Source organism: Pundamilia nyererei, unplaced genomic scaffold, assembly GCF_000239375.1.
Source record: "Pundamilia nyererei isolate P.nyererei 1_Seehausen unplaced genomic scaffold, PunNye1.0 scaffold00202, whole genome shotgun sequence".
NCBI classification, from domain to species: Eukaryota; Metazoa; Chordata; class Actinopteri; order Cichliformes; family Cichlidae; genus Pundamilia; species Pundamilia nyererei.
Window position 1 is genome coordinate 268,116 of NW_005187603.1, and position 6,527 is coordinate 274,642.

The window sequence follows — 6,527 nt, forward strand, 5'->3', positions numbered from 1 at the left end:
ACAGCCCCGGTGCAGAGAGCGCCCTCCGAGGAAACACTGGAGATATGACGCAATACGATATATACAGGGTAAAATGATCAAATAATTAAGAACAGGATACAATATAAATATAAATAGAGTAAGAAGATTAAAAAATGAATAAGAATAAAATCAAAAAAATATTAGGTAAATCCTAAATTAATAATAGAATAACAGGATAGAATAAATAAGCATAAAAAATAAATAAACGCTAAGTAAAAGCTAAATTAAAAAGGTGGGTCTTGAGCCTTAACATAACATGTTTACGGCGGGATAAAGACGACAGCAGTAGCTGCTAATAAAGTTTGGCACATCTGTAAGGACCATTTACTGATGAGTCGTTACTCAAGAAAAAAACAGCTGAAAAAAAGACGACTTTTTCAACGTATTTGTCAGACTCTCAGCAGGAAACGGAGCATCTGACACTGCATCGCTGACAACTTACTGTCCACTCTTTGTGAGGAAGTAAAACACATGACCGACATGTAAAGGAGAGATGGACTTGTTACCAGCCACATGTTTAAAACCAGCCTGCCCATTACTTCCTGTCATGTGTCTCCTGCTCTACTGATGGATGTCCATTTTAAACACAGCCAAGTTAATAATGAGCCCACTGTATGTACAGTAATCCCTGAGAGCCCCAAGTTCAGGCTGCAGACTGATTGACACTCAGTTTATCAGTGTTTTCATGCCATTGCATCTCTACGAGGTCACAGAGCTGTCCAGCTGGGACAGCCAAACAGAAGATGTGGACGCATTTCTATTATTTATTTATTTTTTTAAACCTAATGAGGCAAAAATTTGCTTTCTAGAAATCGCTGAAAATTCCCCAGCTCATTTACATTAAGACTTTTCTCTTACAAATGTAATAAAATCTTTTATTCTAATATGGCAGCGAGACATTTTCTCTGCCTAAATATGTGCTGGTTAGGATGAACGCAGACACCTGAGCGTGCTCTGTTACTTTCATGTAAAGGAAACGATCGAGGAGAAGATAAGACATGAAAGCGTGAAGCCTCCCAGTGTGTTAAACAGGGACTGTGAATCGCGCTGCTGTAGCAGAGTCCAGGAATAAACGGAAACGAGCAGGTCGCCCTTAAATGCCAAGGTTACGTTCAGACCGCCACTGCGACGAGTTTTAATGATGGAGAGGAGGAGCGGGGGGAGTAAACAGGGAGGAGGTGCTGCATTCGGCCAGATGTTTGATGTGAGGACAAAGAAAGCCCACGGCAGTAGCAGAGGCGACAGGAGACGCCACCGGCGAGGGAAACAGGCCAGTCGTGATTTCATTACAGAGTAACCTGGCGTTCATTTCCTCACTGTTCAGTCACACAGACCGCAGATTAAAGCGCTGCAAATTTATTTCTCCTTTACAAACAAGAACAAATCACACACTCCATTTAAATATCAGTGATTCGACTCTCCAACGCTCACAGAGTGCTCATGCTTTATTGGCTGCGGCTGAGTGTCGAGGCGAATCTGAAACACGAAGAGGGACCTGAAATTTAAACCGTCTTGTTAGCGCTCTGCCATCAGCCACAGGTAGGCGCAGCTCTACCTGTGGCTCCCATGAATCAAACAGCTGAAGTGTGTGCGGTCCACGGTGGATCTCAGATCCTCACTGAGCTTCAGTTTCTCTGACTAACTTAAAGGAGACGCTGGAATATTTCTGTAATACACTCAGATTACTTCAAACTGTGCATGATCGAGAATAAATTATTTCAGAATATCTGCATTTTATTTTTTAATGCATTCTGCACATTTACCTCCGAGTGCTTCACAGAATAATCAGAGGACAAATTTACAGAGACTACACTGAAAATAATCACATTTAATCAAATTCCTGTAGAAAAAGTCAAATTCCCTCTCTGCTGCTTTTCCGTCTCATACATGATCAATAAAGTGAATATTTGGAGGCAAAGAAATTGATTTGAACACTTTCAGCTTTGAGGTTTTTTTTAAATGAAGTAACAATGAACAACCTACCTAATGAGAATAGCGGCTAATACAGCCCTCATGTTTGACCATGTGGCTTATCTTACAGTATTCAGATTTGCATATTATTAAATAACAGTTAAACACTGATTAGAGCTCAATTACTCAAAAGAAAAATCAGCAATTATTTTTACAATGCATCACTTCCTTTTTCAGACAAAAAGACTGTTTTTTCTCTCGTATACGATCAATAAAGTGAATTTATGCAGGACCAAGTCAAGCAATCTGCTTCAAACCCTTTCAGTTCAACAAAATCCAATTAAAAGGAAGAAACTGTATAACAAAGAGAGAGAGAGTTATTTGAGATTTTAGTGTCCACATTTAATTTTCCTGCTTTTGCTTTGCGTCTCTGAACTTATAGTTGAACCAAAGATTTCACCTCCGTCCCACGAGCATCACAGCTTTAGAAACTTGTGTTTTCATGTTACAGCAAATCAAAAATATCTGATATCTTCAGGAAAACGAAACCTTTTCCCCGCCCGAGTGACTCTCAACATTTCAGATCCTATTCAGTTTTTTTCCCCTGTGTGAAAAGAACAAACTCATTTTCTTCATGTTGAAACAGAAAATATCTGAATAATGACACAAATGAAAGTTTAAAAATATACCTGACACTCAGGCTCATACAGTTTTTCTACACATGGATTCATATGATGTCACACAGAGTGGACAGAAGCTCCACCCAACTTTGTATCATATCTAAACGTTTGTGTAGTTACACACCTCTCCACTAAAAGTAAAATAAACAACTGAATTTTTGTGGGCCACCCCCCTCTCACCCAGTTTGTACAAATAAATAAATAAATAGATAAACTCAGCGCCCATCTGGTGTTTCACTCTTTAAGGATTACTCTGAACTGCAACACATTGTTAACACTTAACAGAGCCGCTTTGTGGCTGGGAGCCCACGTACGGACCCGAGGCTGCTCACAGAGACGTCCACGGCGATAATGTGGGTCAGGTTTTCCACACGAAGGGTCTCATTCACACTGGGATGTGATCGGGCCCGGGAGCGGCAGCCAATCAGCAGCCTGTCACTTTTTCCTTCCATCATGTAAACAAACCGCCCTGCTTCGTTAAACTACCGCAGGATCAAAAGAGCCGCTGCGCTCGCTCCCGCCGCGGTGTTCCCCGCTCCTCTCTGCCCGGCGAAGGCAGGTCTGCCTCCAATGTGCGCAGCGGGGCTCCCTGACCTTGGCTTGTCTCCTCTCGGTCGGGATTTGCTGGGACAAAGCGGGGCATCTTCTCCTCGACACCCGGCCGACATTTCCTCCTCCAGACCGCAGCTTTCCGCCGCTGGAGGAGGACGGGGTGAGCGATGGGGGAGACGCCTGTGGCTGTTTTCCTATGTGATGCTCCCAGCAGAGCTGGTAGATCACCGGCAGCCATCAGCCCACTTTCACTGAGACCCCATCTCACTCGGAAAATGGCTTTCGAGCAGCGAGCCATTTTCCCCCAGCTAACGGGGGTTAGCTCGCGTTTTAGCCCCGCAAACGGAGCCCGCTGGTGGTCTCCAGCTGCGGGCCGAGCGGGGCTCACAGAGCGAAACACGACGCAGATTGACGGCGGAGTGAGTCCCGACCGTCTCCGTCTTTGTATAAGACGCATTTTGTAGAGAAGAGGCGCTGAAAGCACGCGCACGCACACACGCACACACGGCCGAGCTAACGCTAGCGTTAGCACGCGGCTAGCCCGTTAGCAACCCCCCGCTATGACAGAAAGGGGGTATAACGGAAGTTCAACACAAGAAAAGCACAAACAGACACACAAAAACACCGTGGCTGGGCCGCACACGCCACCGAGAGCCCGCACTTTACTCACAAGCGAGGAGAAGCTGCAGGAACTCGCAGGGGTTAGCGTCCCAGCTAGCCTTAGCAACCCCAGGCTAGTCCGGAGCGACACAAAGATCTCGACAAACACACCGCGGCCCCCTTTGATGGAAAACCGCGTTTTCGAGGCGTTTCGCAGCGCACACTTACCCCTCAAATGGCCTCTGCGCCCGCAGGGTGAACGATGCACGGCGCGGAGATGCAAAATGAGCCACTTTCACGGATTAGGCATGATTATTTTTCCTCCCCTGCTCATCACCGACTTTTGGTTGTTGGCTCGGTCCCCCTGCCGCCGCTTCAGCAGCGTACTTCCTGCCGCTGCCGCTGCTAGCCGAGCGCAGCGCCGCTCGGTCGCACGCGCGTCATCACACGCACAGTGAAGTCCTCGCGCCGCTGTAGCGGCACGGCGCGCTGGCGGCGCCGGGCTCTCAGGGCTCGGACTCAGCGGTGTCCATTTTGGCGCAGACACACCGACCGCAGCCCGGCCCGTCAGGGAAAAACAGAACCGAGCCGAGGGACTCGTTCAGGCGCTCACACCTTGGGCCCTGCAGCCGCCTCTGTGTCGGTCCCTGTGCCCACTAATCAGCCGCCAATTATTATCCCACTCAGTGCGGCACCGATCACACAGGTGAAGGTGAGGCCGGTCTGCATGACGCACAGACTCGTGCTCAGGACTGGGAAGTCTGCAGTGTGACCATTAAACACTCACCTGTGCTGTTCTGTCCCCGCAGCAGGTTCACACACACCTGAAACATGCTACACTCTGCATCATAACGGTAACTTTGGGACTTTTACACACTGTAGTAAACCTTGCTCAACAAACCCAGGTGATATGATGTTATATATGGTGTATAATATGTGATACAGGTGTCACAGGTGTAATGGTTTCTGGAGATGTTGCTGCAGCACGTTCCTGCATTGCTGATTGTCTCCCAAAACAGGGATGGACAAAGAAGTCTAAACCAGCCTTCTCGGTACAGCACATCATTTTCAATCATTCATACATTGTAGCTGAGATGTTGTGTCTCTGGGGTATACAGATGGTTCTGAATCTCGGAGTCCACCCTGGAGCTGACTCCCTTCAGTAAGAGCATGCTCACATTTCCCACAAACTGTGTTCGTCCTGCAGATCCTTCATAAAAACACAACATCAGACAGCACCGATGCTTTGGTGTCAAAGTTCTAACAAACAAACCAGTGTCGAGTCGTCATTTTAAGATGGAGCATTAATGCGATCCCGAGCCTGCTGTGAATGAAGTGGGCCAGCAGCTCTCCCCTCACAGACTCTGAGGAGGTCCTTCATTAAAGTTATACAACAGCTCCATGAAGCACCAATAAAACGTCATGAAATCAATAAACATATTGATCTGCAGAGCACAAGGATCAGACGAGTCCCTGCAGGAACAATCAGTGTGAATGCAAACCTCAGCTGGTCCATTCATCAGTCAGCTGACTGTCAGAAAAAACAAACTTATACCAGAATAAAAGAATATAAAGTAATCCCAAAAGTCCCTTCAAGTAATACTTCACAATAAAAGTCTAATCAGATCTAATCGACATGTTTCAGTGTGAGATGGTGGAAAAACCAAAAAGTTTTAAACTGAAACAACATTTTATCAGCACTTTTTCCCTTTTTTGTACAAACTTTCCCGCATTATGAAGACTGAATACTGTTTATCTCCCTTTTGTTGTCTTATATTTATTATTTTCATAATATCACAATGTCTCTTAACCCAGCCACATGGGGACCACGAGCCAGTGTAGTCCTGGTTCAGATAAACTGGGAGGGTTTTATCAGGAAGTCCATCTGATGTCAGAGCAAACATGCACATCGTAAAGATGAGATGGTCAGGTTAACGAGCACCTGTGCTCTGTGTGGAGCTGATGGATGAAGAGCAGGATGGAGGAAGTGAGGTCAGCCGAGGTTATCACAGCTAACTGAACCAAGTGTGAAAAATCCTTTTAATCAACTCAAGTAAAAATTGAATTATTTTTGTAAACTTGCAAAACAAAATAAAACAAAATAAAAATAATAATAGAAGGAAAGTTTGGTGAAGAGGAAATGTTACTATGTAAATATTGCAATGAATTCTGTCCTGACTGGTTTCTCTCTACATCCAAAATCCTGTTTTATTTTACCTGCACTGACTCATGCCAATAATAATACTTAGAAAGACTAAAAGTAAGAAAAACTTGAACTGAATTGAAAGTCTTTATTGTCATTATACATAGTATAATGAGATGCACTTAATATAAATATAAATACACAGTACAGTACTTGATGACACAGACCGACAGGCAGAGAATTGATGATATTTCAGTGCAGATTACTTGTGTGCAAGCGAGGGCGTAGATTTGGTTTTGGCGTTGGTGGGGACGGATGATTCAACCACCGACCCCTGCCCCGTTTCTTCTTTTTTCCTTTTTGTTTTTGCTTCTTGATAAAATAAAGGAGAAATATACTTCCCTGCATATGCTATTCTACGTGCTTTTAGACCATTTAAAATTACAATTCATAGTTTTATATGTGAATTATATAATGTTAAATTACTATTAAACAAATGACTAAGTATTTTAGGCTACGTCCACACGTACCCGGGTATTTTTGAAAACGCAGATGTTTCTATGCGTTTGCATCTTTCGTCCACGCGTAAACGGCGTTTTCGGTCACTGAAAATGGAGATT

The 6,527-nt window shown here is 44.7% G+C and overlaps 1 protein-coding gene across 2 annotated transcripts in view; it reads right to left on the bottom strand.

The window, feature by feature from the left end:
- The window catches only part of LOC102208295 (zinc finger protein 646), a 22,598-nt gene extending 18,379 nt beyond the window's left edge, over positions 1-4,219 (bottom strand). Inside the window, exon 1 of one of the 2 annotated variants that reach the window (XM_013914521.1) lies at positions 3,993-4,219. The gene's annotated coding sequence lies outside the window, so the exon portion shown is untranslated. The remainder of the gene's footprint in view (positions 1-3,992) is intronic. The other variant, XM_005747672.2, reaches the window with a different exon arrangement.
- Between the last annotated feature and the right edge of the window lie 2,308 nt (positions 4,220-6,527).